This window comes from Sinocyclocheilus grahami, unplaced genomic scaffold (assembly GCF_001515645.1).
Source record: "Sinocyclocheilus grahami isolate Dianchi unplaced genomic scaffold, SAMN03320097.WGS_v1.1 scaffold9.1, whole genome shotgun sequence".
NCBI lineage: Eukaryota > Metazoa > Chordata > Actinopteri > Cypriniformes > Cyprinidae > Sinocyclocheilus > Sinocyclocheilus grahami.
In genome coordinates this window covers 1,672,213-1,684,813 of record NW_015505188.1, presented here as the reverse complement: position 1 = coordinate 1,684,813, position 12,601 = coordinate 1,672,213, and the positions used below count along the sequence as shown (strand labels likewise).

The following is a 12,601-nucleotide window of genomic DNA, read 5'->3' as shown; positions in this document are numbered from 1 at the left end:
TGCGCTTAAGCGCTTTGTGCCGCTCTGTATTGGAGCCTTTCATGTTATAATACTTTTGCGCAATGAAAGATTGTTAATAGCTTTCTTGTCCTGTCCTAGATATCATATGTTGCTGCCTCATTACTGTGCTATATTTAAAAGAAATGTATTGTAATGTTATAGCATCATTTATATATAAATATATGTACTTGTTTTTCACTTAAAAACTGAATAATGTGAATATAATATAAACACTTATAACGTGAATAATGTTTTTTCACTAGTTTAGATTTTGTAAAATTATTGTGCACTCATGATTTTTCTACAGTACCTTTTGCTGCTGAATTATCACTAACCTAGTCTAAAATAACTTTTAAAAGACAGCTTTTAAGACCATTATGTAGCGAATTTAGCTCACAACAGGAAATATGAATAATTAACCATAACTAATTATGATTAATTATTAATATTTTAGATCCACTGTAGATATTTAGCTGACCACTCAGGGTCAACCGTCTTGTCAATTCTAAGAACGTTAATTTCCTGGTTAAAGGAAATAACTTTCTTACTGTACAATTCTATAAGTTTGTAACGTAAATCTGCATGATTATTGACTCCGGTTATGAGTAAACAATGAACACGTCAAGTGTGATACAAGTAAGGTTTTATTAACTACATAAACACTTAAACTAGTCTAACATACTACATAAACACATTAAGCCGGTCTAACATACACATACACACACACACACATACAGTTGGTATAGGAAAGGGTTAAAGTTTAGCACTAAAGAAAGAGACATAAGGAATGACATTTATGGAACCATTTTGCATATTCAGCAGATCTAAAACCTGAGGGAAAACGTCAGATTCTTAGTTCAAACAAACCTTGTAAAAAGGTGTAACTGATACTTAATGCATCAATTAAATCGACTAAGTTTGATACTTGCGTATGTCTGAAAAAGATTCCTGATGCAATCTTAAGGCCCCAAGATCTTGCTGAAGTTGGTTGATGAGAAAGAGCTAGTTTGAGTCAGAATCACTTGATGAATGAAAAGGACTAGGCCGGAGCCTGGCACGAGCTTTGGTATCCTGGAGCGTTTCTCACATCTTCATCTTAGCATCTCACTGAACCACCGAACAGGGGCGGGTCACATGGAGTGTGGCCTTTTAAAGCCTGCAGAGATTCACGCCTCTCAAGATGGGTTCGTCCAATGAGGAAGGCTGAAATCCCAAGCGGGAGGTTGGAAATACTGAGGATTTTTATGAGTCTTTGTCTGTAAGCATGGTATTTTGCATATGTAATTCGCTGGAGTGTTGAGGCACAAATTAGTACCGATTCTTAGAACATCAATATGTTGCAGAGGTATCAGCATGTAATATGCACTCTCAGTTAGATCATCCGAAGACGAATTCATAGATACTAGACATGGTAGAGTTACTTATATGAATGAGTGGTTTATCGTAAGCATGAATAAAAATAGTCTATAATACAACAGATTAAATACAACACAGCAATAATATACACAATGGCCTGAAGAAAATGGGTGTTCATTCAAAGAAGGTTTTCCTATGAATTAATTAGTAGAAAAGTCAGTTTCTCCTGTGCATTTGTGCCTTTCTTATGAGGAAAATGAGGGAGTTTATCCCCTGCATTCCTTTTAGGCCATAAAACCAGTGATATCAGCATTGGTTACCATGGAACCAGAGGCCTGTTCTGCCTTTCTGAGGTGTTAGGTGCATTTCGGGGGAAGGGTCCATAGACCCTCGTAATTGGCCATTTGGTTAGGTGATGGGGAGTTCGATATTATTTGTTAAATATAACAAAAAGTTGTGTGTCTGATTGGTCCAAATGCTACAATTACTTGACATGTACGAGGAATCATTTATTACTGGAAAGCTCCCAGATTCATTAAGACTAGCTATAATAACTTTAATATTAAAACCAAATAAGCCCCCAACTGAATGCTTGTCATACAGACCAATTAGTTTAATGGGATGTGATACAAAAAATACTTTGTAAAGCACTTGCTAGAAGATTAGACAAATATCTTCCCCAATTAATTAATGATGATCAACAAGGCTTTGTACAAAAAAGACAAGGTTATCATAACATCAGAAGGGTCTTGAATATATTACATGAGAGACCTAATGAAAAAGACACAGTAATGCTTTCAGTAGATGCGTGCCAAGCATTCGATAGGATAGAATGGGACTATCTCTTTGATGTTCTTTCAAGATTTGGATTAGGCAACATTTTTCTTAAGTGGATTCGGCTATTATACACGGACCCGACTGTTGAGGTACTAACTAATTACACCATCTCAAGGTCATTCAATCTGCAGCGATCCACCCGTCAAGGGTGCCCTCTGTCACCACTGTTGTTCGTGTTGGCAGTCGAACCCCTAGCTATGGCAGTGAGCGTACATACAGGAATACCAGGCATTAAAATTGGGGACAAGGATCATCGTATCTCTTTATTTGCAAATGATATTATATTTTTTCTTACTAATGTGAAAAGTAGTATTCCCAATTTGATCAGACTAATCAAAAATGTTGCTGAATTTTCTGGATATAAAATTAACAACTCTAAATCAGTATTAATGTTTTTTAATAAGGAAGAACAACCCTCTACATTGCGAGTAAATCATTCGCATATGTGACTAAATCTTACTCTGGGCGACTAAATAATCTCTAACATTAGCCATTGGCTAATAAATTCTTAGATTTTACACGCCAGTATGTGTGTGAGAGGCGTACAACACAGATTTTCACTCGATAAACACGCTGACTGAGCGCTTGAGAGTTTCGCTCTCCGTCAAGCGATCTGTACTATTTGGATGTGCTCAATGGATCATGTCATGTACTCAATGGATGCGCAGTATGTAGCATGCAGCGCACCTGTATTTGACGTACCGTAAACTAGTGTGAAGGCGCACGACTCGCCGTCGCTTTACTGATAGCGCTGTGTTTCTCACACATGCAAAGAGAGAGAGCGAGAGTCTTGCATTCCATGCTGAATCGACGCGCTACATGTAAACCATATTTTTTGTTGTATTTTCCTGTCAAAATAACAGAGTTCATTTAGAATTATTCAGCTTTTAAGAACAAGCAGAAGATATGCCGGTTTCTCGGCAGTGGGCGGAGCTAATGCGCAAACAGCTCTCGTTGGCTGGCGCTCATCTATTACCGTCCCTGTTTTGATTTCAGCAAATCAGTTCGAGCGAACGCTGATTAATATTCATGAACCCAGCAGATAATAATAGTAGTAATAGTAGTAGTATCTTTTAATAATAATTACTATTACCTATGACCAACAATATCTTAAACACTACCACCAGTCCTAAGTTCAGTTAAAATGGCAAATATGCATTCATTCATGGTTACCAAGTTTTAGTTCTATCACTACAATCACTAGTTCTATCATTAAATAGTGCTTAATTATCATAATATCATGCTTGATTGGCCGAAGAGTGCACATTCAGTTATTTAAGAAGCTGTTCCATTTTACAAAGATAAGCTAGGGGTAGGAGTGGGTTTAGGTTAAAAAGTGTATAACTTTCTGTATATAAAAACAATCGAAGTCTATGTAATGTCCCCATTTAGATAGCTAAGTAAACGTGTGTGTGTAAAATAGTATATCAGTCTGGCGAGTAAACAAAAAAATTTACTAGCCAATGGCGATTACATTGCCAAGGTGTATGTAGAGGGTTGAAGAAAGACATAGATCCATAATAAATGCCCCATTTATGACAACTACAGAAGGCTTTAGTTGCTCTAGGTGTCAAAATTACCCTCGACCTTAGTGAAATAATCTCAAAAAATGATGATCCCCTAGTGGAAAGAACCACTGATGTATTGAAAAAATTGTCAAATTTACCAATATCCATGTTCGGACGAATTAATATAATTAAAATGTCTATTCTACCCAAATTCTTATACTTTTTTCAAACACTCCCATTGCCATTACCAAACATCTTTTATGATAAAATTAACAAACTAATTGCTCAATTTATTTGGAATGATAGAAAAGCTAGACTTCGCCTTAAGCTATTACATCTGCCCTATATATGAAAGGGGAGGGCTTCAACTTCCCAATTTTAGATGATACTATATGGCTGCCCAACTGACTTCAGCACTAAATTATTTCCGTACAACAACACCTGCTTGGGTAGACATTGAACAAAACTCCATCCCAGATATACCATTAAAAATGTACCTATACTCTTCAGATACTAAGTCATTGAAGAAGAACACAAAAAACCCTTTCCTTAAAAATACTGTTTCAGTCTGGCATGCTGCACATAAGCATATAGGTGGATATGCGAGATTATCCCAATTTACTCCTACTTGGGGTAATGAACAATTTACACCCGGTAATAAAGATGGAGGATTTAAGATATGGAATATTAGAGGCATTCAGAAAATTATGGATTTTATGAAGATGGAGTTCTACTTTCTTTTGATCAGCTATGCCAGAAATATGCAATTCCCAAAAAGAAGAAGAAGAACAGATAATCTGTATACCATCTTTATCAAAATTAGAGGAAATAACTCTCGGAAATTTAGAAGGTATGAGTCACGTATCTGTGTACTATAATTTAATGGTGAAACACAGTACTGAATCAACATTGGACAAATTAAATGCCTGAAAAATGGATATACAGGAAGATATAGATGAGGCAGAATGAAACTATGCTTGTCTTAAAGCACAAACGCAGACAATAAATACAAGGTTTAAATTACTTCAATATAAATGGTTAATGAGAACCTATAACACCTGTCAAACTTCATCAAATGTCCGCTAATATTCCAGATGCGTGTTCTAAATGCTTGGACGATGAAGGTACACTGTATCATTGCCTCTGGGAATGTCCAAAGATACAAAACTTTTGGAAGGAGGTTATAAAATGTTTGTCAGACATGTTTAACACTACAATTCCTTTGAATGTAAAACTTTGTATTCTTGGAATATATCCAATGGACGTTATACAAACATCAAGACAGATTAAACTTGTAGACTTAGGTCTCCTTCAAGCCAGAAGAGTTATTGCATTAGGCTGGAAGAGTATGGATGCTCCATCTATGAAAATGTGGACAAAGGAGTTATCGAACTGTATCGGACTGGAAAGGCTAACTTACATTGCTAAGGGTAGACAGAAAGACTTTGATCAGCTATGGGAGCCATACATAAATATCATGTAAAATGGAAATGTAGACCTTACTGAAAAAGACATTGTAAAACATTCTCTGTAACAAATTTATTTATTTATTATCTTTTTTTTTTAAATATATATTTATATATAAAAATATATTTTAAAAATTATTTTAGAAATATTTACTTATTATTTTATGATTTATTATTATTATTATTTATTTATGCATTTCTTTTTTTTTAAGTGTTAATTTAACATGTGTAAGTGAAGGGGTGTATGCTTGTGTACTTGTTCCATAGGCTATTTTGTTACTATATGTCTAGCTGATGTGTGTTTATAAAATAAGATAAGGACAATAAAAATATTGGGGAAAAAAATGAAAAAATCTATAATAGTATTTTTGTCATAGATTATGATTATATATTTTTTCATTTGTTATTTTTCTTTATAATGAAGTTGTCTACATTTAGTTGTTTGTGTTTACCACACAAAGTGATGATCAGATCAACATAAAGTATAAAAATTCTACATTTATTGAAAAAAAAAAAGCCTGTGCAAGTATCGGATTGGTATCGGTATCGGACGATACTCAGAAATTTTGGTATCGGATTGGATCGGTTCTGAAAAAATGGTATTGGTGCATCCCTAATAAAAATGAGCTGAAGTTAATGAGCATTTAAGTTTTAATGTTTAAACTTTTTAAACGTTTTATGACATTACACATTTCTAATAAAAGTCTATTCAAGGTACATTTGTGTTAAAGGTTACATATTTTGTCCAGGAAATGACTACAAGACATACTGAGACACTATATTTTAAGATTTGTAAATAGTTTGAACACCTTTGTAGTGAAACACTTCTTGTTCGACCAGGGGAAAAAAACAGATGTCCTAAATACAACAGAACGTTGTCTGTAAGTTTTACCTGGTCATTTCTTCATAAAACAGCACCTTTTCAAAGCCCCACATTCATAATGCATATGGCAGGATAACGTTTTACATTTTTGTCAGCGGTACATTAAAAGCATTGTTATCCTTATGCCACAGTTTGGTCTTGGGGTCAGATTAGACTTTATACTGTAAAACATTGATTTATTTATGTTTGTTATTAAAAGGCATGATTATCTAGATTATATACCATAGACAGTACTTAGACACTTTTGAAGGTCCCTTACGTTTGAATACATTTGAAGCCTGCCTCTTATGATAAGGTTATTGACAGACTGTGGTGTTCTTGTGATGAACTAAAAGGTTCAATTTTGTAAGTTCCTCAAAGAACTGTCATTTATATATAAAAAAAAAATTTTTAAACATAATTGCCTAAAGGTTCTTCAAAAAGTTCCCAGGGAACACAAAACCAGCAACACTTGGAATGAATAAATAATAGTATTTAAAAAAAAATAAATAAATAAAAGTGTTTGTGTGTGTGTGTGTGTGTGTGTGTGTGTGTGTGTGTGTGTTCAATAAGTAAATTGTTTTCTCCATTATTTTCTTTTTATAAACTTGCTCTAGAATAACTTTACAACACTTCTCCAGTGTGGCTGTTTATGGACTCCAGTATTTTTTTTGTAATTTTTACAGTGACATACTGCGGTGTCAGAAATGAACTCTTTAATTACTGGGCATTTTGGAATGGAGAGCATATTACTTGCAATATAAAATACATACTGTGGATCAAATACTTCAGTCAAAGTATTGGAAAAAATTGTTTCTGGAAATAATGCATGTAAAAATGCAAAATAAATAAATAAATAAACCTTTTACTTTAGACGCTGCTAGAACACATTTACCATTTTTGTTTCAAGTTTTGGAGTGTTTCTTAATGTTAGCTATAGATTAAACAACACTAAACTCTGAGATAGTGGTTTGACAGATATTTGAGATGATATAGCCTTTTTTTACACCCATATTCTGAATATTATCCCTTTCAGTGATATTTCCTCTGTGTGCCCTATAAATTATGTCCATGTTATATAGGGTTATTATAATAAATTGTCTTTGATTTGTTATGACTCAGATTCATTCTTTATTGTCCTCAGAAGAGGACATTTGTTTTCACAGGCTGTACCAGAAACTGTAATACAAGGCATGATTATGACCTTCAGACAAATGCATTTTATTTATAAAATTAAAAAGAAAAATAACCTAAACTATTACGGAATATATGCTGATGTGCTGCCAACTACTTTCTATTCATTAAAATAATTAGTAGTAACCAATGATGCATGCATTTTTTTCTCTAAGTTTTTCTTGTCCCAAACCAATTATCATACTTTCAATTGTGATTAATTAACCCAAGTATATCATATCATTATGCATATTCATGATATGGCATCATGTCTACAATTAATACATGTTATGAAATAAATGACATGAATTATAAATCACTCTAAAGTATTAGTCATTCTCCCATAATTTCTCATTTACAAATGCACTCACTCACAAATGTGTCAAATCCAAAATAGTGATTATATTAATAAGGCACTACTGTTTGCTGATCTGCAAGAATGCAAATTCCACACTTTATTCTTTAGTCATTGCTTAATCAACTGGGAGTGGATGAGACGTTTGTCATGGATGTTTTTTCAGAACATCATGAAACTTGCAAGGCCCAAGGCAGGGCGGACACACCAAGCTTACCGAGGCATCCTAAAACAACTACTATTCCTGTAGAGCAAGCTGTCTTCAAAGGAGCAGCTTTCCAAGTCTTATGAAGACTCGCCTAAAGTCCTAGTCATTATCAAAGTGAACATGTGGTTCAATTTGTTAGGCAAATATGAGGTCAGAATAGCTGTTGAACATACATAGTGGAACCTTGTCTATCCCATTTAACGGACACATGACGCCTTCACACTCTGCACATCTCACAAGCAGGACGGAAGGGGACAGACAGGGTGTGCCTCATTAGGACAACAGCAATTGCTACAACTACATTTACATCAGTTGCATTAGTGATTGTGAAATGGAGGAGTTCGTGTTAAATAATGCACAAAAAAAATGATCTGATTACAGAAAGCACCAAATCCCATGAACAGTGCAAAAATCTCTGTAAATGCACCAAGTTGATATTTCGAGCATGCAGAAGAGACTAAAGAGATAAATAAATACCTGAAAAAATCACTACAAAACACACTGTCATTGGATTAATAGTGTCAGATTTCTGTGGTAGTGCACGATCCTTTCACTGCCAGACTTTTCAGTGAGTGCACACAGCATGCACACTTGTTGGTTTCTATCAGTCATTTTGCTATGGCATCAGATTTTCAATTTTCTAATTTTGACATTCAGTGTATAGCCCATGTTGATGCTGCAAGATTAAACTCGTTACATCCTATTAGTTGGTTATTAGGGAGGATGAGTGACTATAAATGGAGAGAACGACGAATTGTATGAGTAAGATGACAGTCAAAATACAGTTCTGCCAAAAAGATCATCTAATCACACTAATTCCTCAGTCGCTTGCATCAGTTTATCATACTTCATTTATGCGCGCGAGTAGGCTACGCATTGTAAATAACTTTACTAACCTACTTCTACACTGATTAAAAGTCAAGTAGCGCACACATTCTGTTCGCCAAGTCCAAAAACAAAACGACTTTAACTTGATTCGGGAGCGTCATACGTATAATAACAACCCTGATACGGTTTAGTTTCCGACGTATGACGGTCTATCGGACGCCGAGTTTCGTAGAGAAGTTCGGCTCTGCAGTGTTTACTCACTAAACAGTTAGTTACATGCATCGTCTTCCTCCTTAAATAGTCAGTAAAGTGGTTTACCTGTTGAAGATCCCTTCCGGGGTCTAATTCGACCGTTCCATTCTAGTTACTTGAAGACGCCAGTGTTTTTGTCGCAACAACTGTCAAGACGAGCCGGATAATTTCACCTACAGCCTCATAATAGATATCACTCAAAGCGCTGGTGTGACAAGTGGGCGGAGCTAACGGAGCTCACCACTATATAAACTTACAGCTGCAGTTCAAAGTTTGATTTGTTCGAAGTGCAACAGCAAAGCAAACTGCTGGGGTTTTTTCTGACGATAAAATGTGCAGCTCACCATGGGACAAATATATATATATATATTCATTCAGTGGTTAACTTTAAGTGAGATAAATAAACTTATATTGAATTGAAATATAAATATTACATTTTACATTTTCATAAATATGAAATTAGGTTTGCTCAGTGTGTAATACTACTGAATAAAAACAACCATTTAAGAAGAGAAGAGTATGCATTTTTATCAGAGCCGCTCACTTTAAAATGATAGGATTTCATCTTCTCATTACATATTTGATTCCATCTATTGAACATATTATTTTTTGTCAGTTCTAGTTAATTGTATTTTTCCAGTTTGCTTATCTCAATTCAATATTCTGGTTGTCAAACACTAAAACCCAAAAGGTTGCAAATGCAAATCCTAATTATTCTAACAATTATCTGAGTCATTGACACAATTCTGAAAGCCTTCTACACTCTTAAAAATAAAGGTGCTTCACGATGCCATAGAAGAACCTTTATTGTCTAAATGGTTCCATAAAGAACCTTTAACATCTGAAGAACCTTTCTGTTTCACAAAAGGTTCTTTGTGGAGAAAGAAGGTTCTTCAGATTATAAAAAGGTAAGAAAGAGATGGTTCTTTAAAGAACCTTTGACTGAATGGTTCTTTGTGGAACCAAAAATGGTTCTTTTATGGCATCGCTTGAAGAACCTTTTGAAGCACCTTTATTTTTAAGCGTGTATTGTGGTTAATCTTAAATCACTAATAGCTAACACAAAAGCTTTAAAATGATCTAATCTAGATTTCAAACACTCAGACCTGAAAGATGAACAAAGTGTCATAAATAATGCTGTCGTGCCATGAAAATATTATTGAGATACAGCTGTCGGACAGATTTTGGAATATACTGTGTGAAGTCTTTATTTATGTACTCATTTGTTGGCTTATAGGGGAATTGTTCCTCTCTCCAGCGTCTGACAGATAGTTCCATCATGAACTCTGTGGTACAGAACATGCAAATGCATCCCCCAAAACATTTGTTTATGGCAACAGTAACACAAATGTCACACCATGCTTCCAAAGGGACTGTTAATTAATTAATAATAGCTTGAGATGAGGCTTACACGTTGCCTTTTCTGTAGACTTTATTGATCATACTTAATGAGCATAGAAAATTATTCATATTAGGGTTATGTACAACAAACATCACAATAAAGACAACACTTCAAATCAAAGATCTAATTCAAACCTCGCTTTACAGTGTCATGTAAGGAAGCCTACCAAATAAAGAAATCCAGTCAATTAGCTAAAGACTGTGCCCTCTAGTGGCAAAATACAAAGCACCTGGTTAGCTGCAATACATACCTATATTATATTACTAATTCACTGGTGCGTTTCATTGAAAATTAAAGTGCTTCTCCAAGTTTCTTGACTCTCATGCTGTCATCGTTGAGGGATACTTTCATCGAAGACACTTTGTTTGTTGAGACACTTGTTTTTTGAGACACTTGTTTGTTGAGCAGGATTCTTAGCATTCTGCTGCTAATGAGTAGGCCTACCTATTGATCTGCTCTGTGTCAGGTGAAATGAAATCCATGAAATGCGTTCCACATAGATTGAACATACAATATTGTACAAAACGCTGAGTGAAAGAGAACAAGCTCTCTCTCTCTCTTTCTGAAATCAGAAGAAGCATCTGCCAACTACATATACAGTACAGACACATTACAAGCACATTTTACACATATTGTAATTACTTACTTGTGATGTAAAGGTTTTTTGCATCATAATTTAGTTTTTCATTACCATTTACAAACCTTTCTGTGATTCTTGGCATTAAACTGGCATTTCATTAAAAAAAAATTTTTTTGATGACATTACATGATTTAAAAAAAGATGTGTGTGTGTGTGTGTATGTGTGTGTGTGTGTGTGTGTGTGTGTGTGTGTGTGTGACCCTGGACCACAAAACCAGTCATAAGGGTACATTTTTTACAAGCTGTAAAATCTGAATAAATAAGCTTTTCATTGATATATGTTTTGTTAGGATAGGACAATATTTGGCAGAGATACAACTATTTGAAAATCTGGAATCTGAGGGTGCAAACAAATCTAAATACTAAGAAAATCGCTTTTAAAGTTGTCCAAATGAAGTTCTTAGCAATGCATATTACTAATCAAAAATGATGTTTTGATATATTTACTGTAGGAAATTTACAACATATCATCATGGAACATGATCTTTACTTAATTTCCTAATGATTTTTGGCATTAAAAAAAAATCAATAATGTTTTTTTTTGGCTATTGCTAAAAATATACCCAAGCGACTTAAGACAGGTTTTGTGGTCCAGGGTCACATATATATATATATATATATATATATATATATAAAGATAAAATATGAATATATATATATACGTATATTTTATCTTTGAAGAACCATTCCCATAGAAAACCTGGATATATGAGGAAGACTGGAAAAAATTGATAATATTTTATAACTCCATGTGGGTTTTTATAATGAAATGTAAAATTAACTATTTATGCTAAGCTCTAAAGTGTACTGGGTAAATTATGAGTAAAACATTTCAAATAATCTTTAGTCTCAATTCTAATCCAATAAATCACGAGCAACTTGAAAATTCATGGGGCATTTGATTAGGCTATTGTTGAGAACAAAGTGGGCCTTGGAGTCAAAAATGCTGAGAACCATTGATTTACACTGTTTGTGGATACAAAATGTAACCATTAAAGTTTGCATTAAGTCTTATAATTATTCATTGTTAAATTAAAATTATATATTTTATTTTAAAATATTTTTGAAATAGTCACAGTAGAGCTGAACAGAAACTCATTGCAATGCTCAATGAAAATCATACTGAATGGTTAAAAGCCTATGTTGAAGACAACATGTACAGTATCAATGGGTCAATGTTAATATTTTCATAGCTATATGTTTTGCCAATAAAGCTTTACAATGTGATATTTCTGCTTTCTCCCTAAACCGACGATGCTGTCCTTGGTGAATCTGAATGGTGAATGCACATTCAGGAGGCAAAACCATTACAGCTTTCCAACTATCAAGGGATTATACGGTAATCATATTTGTTCTGATCGTAACTTAAAAATAATCAATTGTTTTCAAAGATATTTTCCATTACTGAGAGCCATAAAGGACCCTGGCTCTAAACGAGTCAATCAATTTCCTTAGAAGTGGGTAAATCGATGAGCATCAGCCTCGATGCAACATCTCTGATCAGTTTGAAGTCTCTTTCTGGTTGACTTGGACTTTCTCAAGCCCTGCTGGTCAAATACAAATTATAAATGTAATCAAAGCTAATGTCACATCTTATCTAATGATTAATTTGGACTCGAACACAGGCTAAATAAATGTACGTTGTTTACTGTAAATTTATCTGTAAATTTACTGGCATGTGTCTGTGCTCTGTGAATATGTGAATAGATCTGTG

At 34.2% G+C, this 12,601-nt stretch overlaps 1 protein-coding gene across 1 annotated transcript in view; it reads right to left on the bottom strand.

Annotated features, from left to right (window-relative positions):
* LOC107592484 (caspase recruitment domain-containing protein 11-like) overlaps window positions 1-9,029 on the bottom strand; it is a 35,019-nt gene extending 25,990 nt beyond the window's left edge. Inside the window, exon 1 of the mRNA XM_016282017.1 lies at window positions 8,912-9,029. The gene's annotated coding sequence lies outside the window, so the exon portion shown is untranslated. The remainder of the gene's footprint in view (window positions 1-8,911) is intronic.
* Between the last annotated feature and the right edge of the window lie 3,572 nt (window positions 9,030-12,601).